The sequence below is a fragment of the Lygodium microphyllum genome, chromosome 23 (genome assembly GCF_053477565.2).
Source record: "Lygodium microphyllum isolate KBCC chromosome 23, Lygodium_microphyllum_v1.1.10, whole genome shotgun sequence".
Lineage (NCBI taxonomy): Eukaryota > Viridiplantae > Streptophyta > Polypodiopsida > Schizaeales > Lygodiaceae > Lygodium > Lygodium microphyllum.
The window spans coordinates 80,992,825-81,005,387 of NC_141157.1; positions in this window are offsets into that span (position 1 = coordinate 80,992,825).

A 12,563-nucleotide genomic window follows, 5' to 3' on the forward strand; every position below is an offset into this window, starting at 1 on the left:
TGCAATGTTATACCCTATTTGCTTTTACCCTAGACTAGGTCCAATACCTAAGGTAGAAGCATTAATGAAAAGGAGGACTGGTTATGAGCCTATAAAGTGGGTAGGGTGCCCAAGAGGGGTGAAAACCCTGTTGGGGGTAAAGGCACCTCCACCTAGCTGCCTGTGTATAACTACACTAACAATACCCGCACATGCACACTGTATGCAGAGAGCACCCATCACTGTCACTTCATTCTTTATTCTTTCAATAAAATTTGAATAAAGGGAAGGCCATTCACACATTGTGACTGTTGGAGTTCCCACATTTGGAGTCTCTCTCTTTCTTGCTCTTGCTCCATCTCCCATAGCTCTCACCTCAATGCTCTCTTGCTCGATCCTTCTCACCTTTTAACTGGTATCAGAGCTTGGCTCTTTGAGGTTTTGAACATGGTCGGGCACTCCTTCAGCAGTCATTCGAATACCTACACTCTTGTCTTCGCTCTTGGCAGCCATAGCCACACCTTTCAAGCTTTCATTCGATCTCATCCTTCTCGGGCAAGCATTGGGCCTTCTTGGGAAACCTCAAGGCATTCATCTACAGGTATTGGAGCTCTCATTCCACTCTTTGTTTCAATCCACATGGTTTGAAGAATAGGGCAACCATGGCTCAGCCCATGAAGGTTTGGAACTGAGCTCTCTCTCTTCTATACCTATTGAGGCCTCTTAGGAAGCTTCTTTGGGAGCCATAGAAGCTCCCTAACCATCAAGTAGTGTCAAGTTCCCTCAACAACATCAAAAATGTGATTTTAGTAGGTTGCACCATTTTCTTAGCCTGGTGTCCAAAACATGGCCTTCATCTCCAACACCTCTTTAGGCCATTGGCACTACACAAAGGTCTCATTTGAGGCATAGGAGCATGCTTCAACCATGGCATTGAAGGCTTAAGCTTGGCATTGACATTTCGGTCCGATATACTTCAGTCCAAGACTATCATAACAAGTAGCCCCAAACAGTGCTACATTAGCATTTGATGTTTATGCTTGCTTGGTACTAGCTATCGATACCATTTGGTACCCGAATCATGCCTGGATGTTATAGGAAGATATGCATATGATATGCCATTGATTTGGTGCTGATTTTTGCCTTGTTTATGCTCAGTTTGATAGTGAATTTACTATTGTAATAGAGCAAGACTGAAGCTATTTAACTCAGGTAATGTTATACCTATTGGTCTCAGGTGCTTCTCGGATGCTTGTTATGACTATTTGGATGCAAATGGAGGTTGGCAAATGTCTTGGATGGTTCCAGAATGTATTTTGAGTCTCGTTTGAGCTTCGTATTGGTTGGCACTTACTTGTCATTGGTCTACACTGGCATGCTTTGTGACAAAGGTTATACCTATGGTCTATGCATGACCCATTAGTACATGCTTTGAAGCATATGTCAATGATGCATGCTACCTACATTGTTTGAGCTTCTTTGCCACTTGGATCTTCACTTGGGCTTGTACTTGGATACTTTGGAACCTCTTTTGGATGTTTCTTGGCTTATCAGAGATTGAATTGGGTTCATATATGATGTACTTTGATGCTATCAGATGCTTGACCGCTTACATGCTCTTGGTGCTCTCATGATGTACGGTCTTGGCTATGAGATGTCTTATGCATTTACATGCTATCTCTAAGCTTGGTTGCTCATTTTCCATCAACTTTTGTGCCAATGGGAGCTTTATGCTTATGGTATTGGATTTACCCAGAGCTTGCAGGTTATGCATTTGAGCTATTACTTGAGATTTGAGACTAGGATCTCTTACACGTCCTTGACTATGATATTTTCTTGGTAGATGCTTCCATGTCTACTTTTGGATGTTTATGAGCTGATTTGATCCATCTTCATTGAGCATACATCGACCTTTGTCAGGTCTTGCCAGTGGTGTGTACATCTTGCTTATTACTCAGGGGATGTATCGATTGTACTGACAGACTCTCTTGACACATTTGGGTGTTTGGCTCATGTTCATTGGTTGTAATACTGCCACTCTTATGCCCACTTGATGCACGATTGGACTTGGCAGTCACTGTTGTCATTGGATCTCTATTAGCTCACTGTTTGCTCTCATTTACTCACTGCTATCATTTATTATTACAGCAAGATGTTTTATGCAGACTATTATGTATTTATTGGGTTGAATCATGTCATTTTAATGTGCTATTGATAGTACTTGGTGGGCATCATCATTGATCACTTGTACTTTGCCATTTTGTCTTGGTTTGCTCGTGGTTTTGGGCTATTTATAGCTGTATACAACAAGTTGTTTTGACTATCTGCATTGTTTTCAACTTGCATTATGGCTAGTTCTTCCATTGATAATGCTATATTCAACATCACTAAGTTGGATGGTACGAACTATGGCTATTGGAAAAGCCAAATATGGCAAGTGTTGGTGTAGAAATCGCAAGTTAAACCACTGACATTGAGTGGGCAGTAGCCCGCAACGATGCCTAATGATCAATGGCTTGAGCTTGATGAATTGTGCAAGTCCACTATCATATTGTCTCTCATACAACAGGTACACTACAATGCACTTGAGGAATCATAGAGTGCATGTGATCTTTGGGAGAAAATTAAGAACTTATATCACAAGAAAAGTATTGCTTCTCAGATGTAGTGGTTAAAACAACTTATGGATCTCCGCATGAAAGAGAATGTGACTATGTGTGCTCATTTGAGCCAGTTTCATGCTATCATGAAACATTTGGTTTTGCAGGGCATTGATTTTAAGGAGGACGTGACTCTACTACTACACAGTTAAGCTATCTAATGTTGAGAGTGCTCTTCTTCAAGAAGAGATAAACATAAAGAATTTGGATGCCTCACATGTCTCTCATGAATTGATAGTTAGAGGCAGGAATGATGGAAATGGAAAGAATGGAAATGGCCATGGATGGGATTCTCAGAGATCCCACTCCAAGTCTCGTGGAAAATCACACAGCAAATCCCGTGGGGCAGGAATGCAAATGTTACATACCATCATTGTGGGAAAAAGAGCCACATTAGACCACAATGTCATGAACTGCACGATGAAAGGCACAAGGAAAAGGGGAAAGAGAAAGTGCAGGAGAAGTCCTTTGGTCGCAGTATTGTACTTGCAAAGTCCAATGTTAAGATTGAGGAAATTAATGTTATGTAGCCCGAGGACTCTGATGAAGATTATATTCTTGCAACTTCTTCATGTGATGCCTCACAGATGACTGACACTCACTCTATGCATGCCTAGTGTTGGCTATCGGATTCGAGTGTGTCCTTTCGTATGACACCCTGCATAGACTGGTTTCATACATACTGCACTATTTCTCGTTTTTTGTGTCTTGGTGATGACAGGTCTCTTGATATTGTGGGCATAGGTGATGTTATGCTACTGTAGTTTCCCTCTGGCAGCACTTTTCTTATGCATGATGTATGCCATGTACCTACATTGACTCGCAGTCTTATGTCAATTGGACAGCTTGATGATGCAAGATATCATGTGTCTTTTAGGGACTCTACATGGAAAATTACTTGTGGCAGGCTTGTACTTGTAAGAGGTGCCAAGTCTGGAAACCTCTACCCCTAGGTTGTATCTAGTTCTACTCTTGATCATGTTTTGGTAGTGGGTTCTGTCCCACATGTATCTCTTTGGCATGCTCGTTTCGGGCATATGTATCTTAAAGGAATGAAAATGCTTTGTGCTTTGTAGTATATCACGCCTTTTGACTCTTCTAACTTTGTGTCACGTGATCATTATTTATATGGCAAGCAGACTAGGAACTTGCATAAGAAGTTCGGTATGTCACGTATGGGTGAACCATTGGCTCTTGTGCATTCTAATATTTGTGGGCCCATGCCCTGTCAGTCACTAGGGGGTGCGAAGTACTTTGTTACATTGATTGATGACTTTTCACGTAAGGTTTGGGCTTATCCCTTAAAGCAAAATTCTTATGTCTTGGCAGTATTTTAGTGTTGGCTTGCTTTAGTCAAGAACTAGTCTAGGCATAGGGCTGAAATGCCTAAGGACAGATAATGGGGATGAGTATGCCTCACGCGCTTTGAGCAATTTTGTGATAAACGAGGTATTAAGCATCAATTGACCGCCCCTTACACCCCTCCCAAAATGGTATGGCGGGCTAAGCCCATGAATAGGACTATCCAGGAGAGGGTACGTAGTATGCTTAGCCATGCATGCCTACCACATCATTTCTACACTGAGGTAGTTACAACTGTAGTGCATATCATTAATAGATTACTTGCAGTAGCATTGACTTCCAGGTTGCAGAGGAGGTATGGACAGGAAAGCCTCCCTCATATACTCATTTGCGTGTCTTTGGATGTGAGGCATTTTTCCATGTGCCAAGGGACAAGTGTAATAAGCTGGATCCTAAAAGTGTGAAATGCATATTCCTTGGCTATGGAGATGCATGTGAGATGGGATATTGTCTCTGGGATCCGCAAGCATGAAAATCCATCCGCAGCCATGATGTTGTGTTTCATGAGGACAAAATGCATAGGCAGCCTGAAAAGGTAGTGCATATACATAGGGTTATCTTTCAAGAGGAGCTGCATGCTCCCATACAACCAGTTGGATAGCCTGCAGCACCAGTTGATACTCATGGCCAGGATGTTAGACATGATGTTGGACATACAACAGCACAGCCCTACAGTGAGGCATTCTACTAGAGATAGAAGCCCTCCTGACCGCTTTGAGCCCTGTATGCATTATGTCTCAATTATAAAAGTAGAAGAGCCTCTCACCTATGATGAGGCTATGTGCAGGGGTGACAGCCACTCCTGGGAGAGGGCTATGCAGTCTGAGATAGACTCATTACATAAGAATCATACTTGGGATTCGGTTTCCTTGCCTAGTGGCAAGAAGGTTCTACCATGCAAGTGGGTGTACAAGTTGAAAAGTACCCCTAGACACCCCAAGCCCACATACAAGGCCAGATTGGTAGCAAAGGGTTTTAAGCAGGAACATGGTGTTGACTTTGATGAGGTCTTCTCTCCTATGGTTAAGATGACCACCCTGCACTTGGTTTTGGCTTTGGTTGCACTGCTTGACTTGGACTTGTATCAGATGGATGTCAAGACGGCATTCTTACATGGGGAGTTGCATGATGAGATTTACATGGAGCAGCCTAAGGGCTTTGCAGAGGCCTGGCAAGGAACACCTAGTGTGCAGATTGAGGAAAAGTCTTTATGGCTTGAAGCAGGCACCTAGGGAATGGTATCATAAGTTCGATGCATTTAAGTAATCACAAGGCTACAGTCGTAGTGCTATGAATCTGTGCTTGTACACAAAGAAAGCATGTGATGGATCTTTATTGATTTTGGTATGCTATGTGGATGACATGCTTTTGGTAGGGAAAGCTCATGATGAGCTAGATGCTCTTAAGGCTCAGCGCTCAAGAAGATCTTTGAGATGAAAGATCTAGGACAGACCTCTCATATTCTTAGTATGCGCATTACATGTGATAGGCATCAAGGACTACTCTATCTATCACACAGAGAGTACATTCATAAAGTCATTAAGTGCTTCCGTATGCAGGATGTAAAGCCTATTGGTTGTCCATTGCCTTCTCATGTGAAGGTATCACATGTAGATTGTCCAGAAACAGATGAGCAGAGGGCCGAGATGGCCAAGATTCCCTATGCATCCAAGTGGGCAGTCTATGTATGCCATGATAGCCACCCATCTAGATATTGCTTTTGCAATCGGTGTTGTGGCACGTTATATGGCTGCACCTAGCAAGAGGCATTGGGATGCCATGTGAAGGGTATCATGAGGTACCTAAAGGGCACTAATGATACGTGCATATGTTATGGCAACCAGGATACAAGAGTCATGGGATACACTGACTCTGACTATGCAAGACATATAGATAGTAGAAAGTCCACCTCTGGCTATGTGTTCACTTTTGCTGAAGGTGTTGTTTCATGGATGTCCAGGGTACAAAAATGCACGACCCTTTCTACTACAGAGGCCGAGTATGTTGTAGCCAACCGAGGCTTGTAAGGAGGCCATTCGGTTGGGTCATTTGGTTGTTGACCTTGGTATTGCAGATGCTATCCCTACACTGCATTTGGATTTTATGAGTGCTACCCAACTAGCCAAGAATCTGGTCTTTTATGCAAAGACAAAACACATTGAGGTGAGGTATCACTTCATTCATGGGGCCATTGAGGACAAGTCTATTGGCCTTGTCAAGATCTCAACTGACCAAAATCCTATAGACTTGCTCACGAAAAGCCTCTCTACAGAGCGCTTTGCCTTCCCTTAGGAAGGTGATGGGTGTTGGATGGGATGACGTCTTTCCTCATCCTCTTGTATCTATGTACATGTTGTACTGACTTTTTTTTCCTTTTTTTCTTCGTACTCCTCATTGAGGCATATTTGTCTTTAAGTGGGAGGTTGCTAGGGGTAAAGACGCCTCCGCCTAGCCACCTATGTATTACTATACTAACAGTACCCGCACCTGCACACTATAGGCAGCGAGCGCCCATCACTGTCACTTCATTCTTTATTCTTTCAATGACATTTGAATAAAGGGAAGGCCGGTCACACATTGTGACTGTTGGAATTCCCACATTTGGAGTCTCTCTCTTTCTTGCTCTTGCTCCATCCGCCATAGCTCTCACCTCCGTGCTCTCTTGCTTGATCCTTCTCACCTTTCAAACCCTAACCATAATTCATAGGAGATCCAAACCCTAACCACAATTTTCAAGTATAAAAGGGAAAAAAAGTGAATAGAACACATTATCCATGTGTGTGCAACGTTTGAGAAACTATTCATCTTGCTTCCATCCTTTCATCATGTGCAACCATTGCTTGAGAGTAAGCAAGAAAGTGTGAGAGGGTGTGCAGGAATGAGGAACTTTGTGGTGAAGAGAAACTTTACACTATCTCTTACTTTCCTTGTTTTCTTCCCATATTAGTAAAAGTCTGAGTTTGACACTGCACTTGAGAAAGAGTTTTTGACAAAGTGAACAATCTAGTGAGGCAAAACTTTCTACTTCTTCTTCTTCTTCGCTCCCTTCTTCTCTCAACATTGTGCATGCACGATGTGGATACAAAGGAGTTGAGGCATTTTCTTATTGAGAGTATACCACTTGGATTGTGGAACCATCTTCGAGCCTTCAAGATTTTAACTACAATGCAAAAAGGTAAGTTAGTAAGTTTACTACACCTCAAAAACCAATCTTGTGTTCTTTGCTTTCTTAGGGTAGAGAAAAAGGATGCATGTTGGTTTGGAGCTAGAGTGTGAGAGGACTAGGTGAGAGTAAGCTAATTTGAGGTGGATGAAAGATAGTTAATCCAAGGAGGTTGAAGCTCATGAAATAATAAGAGTTCCATCCAATATCCCAACTATTGTGCATTTAGCCAAACAATAGATGGCATGCTTATTTTTAGGAAGCATTTATTGGATACAACACATTGAAGGAAAGGTTGCATTGAACCTTTGACATAAAAGACTTTGAGAATGCGAGTCACATTCTTGGTATGCAAATTATGAGAGACATAGACAATAAGATTCTCTATCTATCCCAAATAGAGTACATTGGGAAGGTATTTGAGTGTTTCAACATGGAGAGGGGGCAAATTGTCGATGTTTCATTTCCTCCATATTTGAAACTTAGCCAAGATGATAGCCCTAAGTCAGATCAGTTAGAAGGCGAAGGGCCAAGATACCTTATGGATCCACAGTTGTTAGTTTGATGTATGCTATGGTAGCTACACATCCAAAAATTGCTTATGCAATGGGAGTTGTTATTAGTAGGTTTACCACAAACCCTAGCAAGAAGCATTGAGAAGCAGTGATAAATTTTGAGAGATACTTGAATGGTACTAGAGCTATGTGCATTGGCTTTGGAAGGAAGGATGCATTTGTACTTGGCTATGTAGATGTTGATTTTGCAAGGTTACTGGACTCCAAGAAGTCTCTAATAGGTTTTCTCTTCAAATTCACATTAGGTGCAATTTCATGGGTCTCTTGATTGTAGCCATCAATGGCCTTATTACACTACGCCAAACATGTTGCAACCCCACTAAGGTGCGCAACAAAGTTATATGGCTCATGCAGGGAGAGATCTAGACATTTCTATAGAGTTGCCCATTTTGCATTGTGATAGTCAAAATGCCATCCAAATGGCATGGAACTCTTTCTTTCATGCAAAAAGAAAGCACATTGATTCACTTAATTAAAGAGGTTCTTGAAGACAAGCAGATTGAGCTTATCAAGATTCATATGGATTATGATCCTATAGATCTAATTACAACGAGTTTATCTTTTGAGCACTTTGCACATTGCAAAGTGTTGATAGGCATGGGATAGTATCTTCACTAGTTATTATCTCTTAAAGGCATATTGGCCTTTAAGTGAGAGATAGTTAGGGTAAAGGCTAATGGCCACATGGTAGTCATGTGCCCCCTTATATATGTACACACTATACTATCATATATAAGTGAGGATAATGAAGAATAAGGGTATCATGTACCCACCAAAAACTCTCTCTCTCTCTCTCTCTCTCTCTCTCTCTCTCTCTCTCTCTCTCTCTCTCTCTCTCTCTCTCTCTCTCTCTCTCTCTCTCTCTCTCTCTCTCTCTCTCTCATCAAAACAAATAAAGGAGTCATCAAACATGGGAGACAACATTAGGTGTTCAAGTTGATAGCAACAAAAACACACACTAGCACCAACTATGGCAGTGTCCAAAGGTAAAGGCAACCGAGCCCTATGACATGTAGCCTAATCGCAATCCTCTAAGATGGTGGCAATATAATAAACAAGGACAAAGAATAGCAAACATTTCAAAGACTCCTTAAAATTAGAGGCAAAGAGTTGGAATAGAAAATCACCAATTGTCAAAAGGTAAAATGCACAGCCTCTAATAACAATTGACAAGGCCCAAAAACAAACACTCCAACAAGCTAAACCGTCAGCAATCATAAAGGCCAATGTCAATAGGATAGAGAAAGGGAGGCCTTCTTACCATTAGAGCCCACAACAAGAGTGTAACCACTTCCTCAAGAGACCACAAACTCCATGCAAGAGCGAGATAAGAATGTTATGTGTGAGAACTCTTAACTCTCCAAACAACAAAGGATGAAACCCACAATAAGAAAACCAAGAAGTGAACCAACCTTAAGTATGTGAGCACTTCAAAGCCTACATCCTTAGCTAGGTTAAGCAACTATAAAAGAAGATCAGTAAGTGTAATGGTTGAGGAATTAGAGTGGTTTGCTATGCCTCTAACACTTTAAGGAGCTAGATGACCAATTTGACACCCTAGCTCATGCGTACATAATGTATGATATAGGAGTGCTAAGCATATATGGTTGGCTGATACATGGGACCCTCACAAACACATCAATGCTCACAAGCTTAAAAGAGTTGCTAAAGTGTTGAAAATTATTATGTTACAGGAAGCTAAATGCATTCACTTAATCCTTTCATATCTTTAAAAGTTGCACAAACCACAACCCAAGGAGATAGAATGTATTAAGGCCAAGGAGAGTATGATGGAGCCTTCTTGAGGACTTGATATGCAATACGCTAAGAGATAGCAACAATTGGGTACAAAGCTATCACTAAAATGTTGCAATGGCCAAAACTTCACTAATCCCTCAAAGGCACAAAGAAGAGATCCCCAAAGAGCTGCTAGAACACCTGGTTTGACAAGGTTATTGTTGAAGAGGACTTCCTATAACACTTCCATTCTTTCCATGTCTATCATGCAATAAATTATTGGCCACTTAAAACATCTTGGCTCAAAACCCTAGCTACTTGGATGAGTTGGTAACATCCAAACCGTAGTGGCACATTCCTAGTCCAAAGTAAGATGAACTAACATTGCCAATCTTGTTACCCCAATTGAATGTAAACAAAACGAAAAAAAAGGTTGACACACAAGATGTTTTTTTTTAAGTGTGATTGTATTTCATGAGTAGAGCATTATTAGGAGCTTGTGCAACATGGGTGTGCATACATAGAGACGCTTCATTGTTGTAATGGTTGGAATGCTTGTATACTTGACTTTGAAATCATCAACTAAGAGGTAGGAATCTTCATACTTGACTTTTTGCATACATAAGAAAAATTTACCGTATGCATTGGGAGCATGGAAATCACTAACTTAATTTGAGGATCATGGACATGATCTAATCGTTTGAGACGAAACCATGAAAAATATTGTAGAGAACTTTGTTTGCTTCTCCTATTAGCACGTTGTTGTTTGCATAATAGATGCATTATGGGTTTGCTTACTTGGACATTTCAGCTTTTCTAAAAGCTTTCTTTGTGAGATTTGAAGAAGAATCCATCGCAAATGAAACAAAAAAAGGTTAATAGGAGTTCCATTTTTGCTTTCTCCTCACAAGGGCTTGTTCCCTTCACTTTAGTTGATCAGTTTTCTCATCCTAGTGCAAACATTCATGCAATAAGATTTTATAAGCTCCATTATTTTAGTCCCTATAAGATTGCGAAGTTCAAGCATAGAAAATATAACTTCTATGTAAGAGAGCACTTGTAAAACTCTTCCATTTCTTGAATAAGTGAAAATATAAGTCCAAATTTTCTTTTTTCTTTTTTAGCAACTATAAAAGCACATGACTCATGAGGTGGCTTGGAGCAAGTATTTGATGCATGAGCATAGCTTGCTCTAGATAATTTGAATAAGACTATGTATTTTTCAAGCTCATTCAAGTAAAGTCACAATAAAGAGTTTATGTTCTAATTATACTAAAGTGAAGGGAAAATTGAAAGAAGTTTCAAACATGCAATTCACATGCATTCTTCAAAATGATTGTAGTAATTCACAATAAAGTCACTACCATTATCAGTATAGAAAAGAGAAGGAACTGATGGTTGCCTACTATTGAGATTCAAAGAGGCACTTCTAGTCACCTACTATTAAAAATAAAGGATGCAACCATTATTCTCAAGAAGAATTCTTATCCCACTTAGAGCTCTTCTTACCCTTGTCTTCTTTGTTCATCTCCTTTATCATTTAGCCTTTAAGACCATTCTTTCCCCTTGCTTTATATGTTTATATAGTTCCTTAATTTTGCATTTTTAAAGGATCATAGCTCTTGTTTGCATGGCATGCTTATACCATTTGTTTTACTCCCTCTAGATGCATTGCTCATTACTCCTCATTTTTTGTATTTTGAAAAGATTGTAGCTCTTGTTTGCATGGCATGTTCATACCCTTTATTTCACTCCCTCTAGATGCGTCACTTTATTTTCAAGCATACTTTTACAACCTATAGAGTTAGGACAATTCCAATTAGGGTTCCAATTGGTATAAAGGCTGGAATTGTGTGTTGAACCTCTAACTATGAATGAGGAACATCTTGACTGAATCCACATCACATTCCTTACACCTAAATAGAAGCATTACATTGATCATTGAATGTCAAGTCCTCTAGCATGAATTAAAAAAACACCACCCATACTTGCATCCTAAACTTGTGAGAAGCTCAAACAAGAGGACCCACCTTGCAACATCTCTCGACGAGTCAAGGATGATAAGATAACCTTCCAATACCAATCTCAAGCTCAATTTGAGTGGCAAGCCACATGAAGAGGTTACCAACTTTGAAAAAGTGAATTGACTAGATAAGTATGCCCTTAAATGGGCACCCCCAACGAGACACCACCACCCAATGGCATACTTCATTCTGGCAAATTTTATAACTGATCACCACCCTACTGTAGTTAGCAAATGTGCTGACATCACATGGCTTCTAGACTTTGTAGGACTCGTGCCACATACTTGAGGTAACTGCAGCCTACATTCCCACCACAATGTGCTCCCTCCAAAAATTCAATGCTTCAAAAGATTTCTATATTAGACCTTTCCTAATCTGCCAAAGGCTGTCAAGGGCTAAAACATCGACCTCCATGCACTCACCCTATTTACATAGATGCTGGAAGCCAAAGTGCACCCTACACGCTGATTACTGTACCAGAGGGGATGCATTGCAGAGAATCTGCAAAGTGATGCGCAAGATGCACGATGGAAAAATAATTATGACTTCACACAAATTATCTAACATGAGAAACCATGCAGTTTCACACATTTCCTTCGGAAAATCTGAGACTCCTAAAAGAGACTGCATAGGAAACATATTTCACACATTTTTAAAAGAACCATTATTCTTTAAGAGTCCCTACAAAAGAAGTCACAGTGATGCATTGTTAAAAGATACTGCATAGGAAACAAATTTCACACATTTTTAAAAGAACCATTTTTCTTGAGAAGTCCCTACACATTATTTATTTTTCTTTAGAAGTCCCTACACAATAAATGAGTGCACAGAATTCTGGCCAAATTGGCCGCAAATCTCACTAAGATGGCAATTGAACACACCAGTGACTACTTGTACATGATCGTAACATAGATCAATCAACCCAGCTTCTGTGCATGACTTCGGAAGAGGGTGCAAAGGATCTAAACAAGACATTATAATTCTAGCTAACTGAATTGCAGATTTGAGAGACATCAAAGCATGTTATGGCCACTGTTCTCCATTGAACAAATTAGCAATTGGA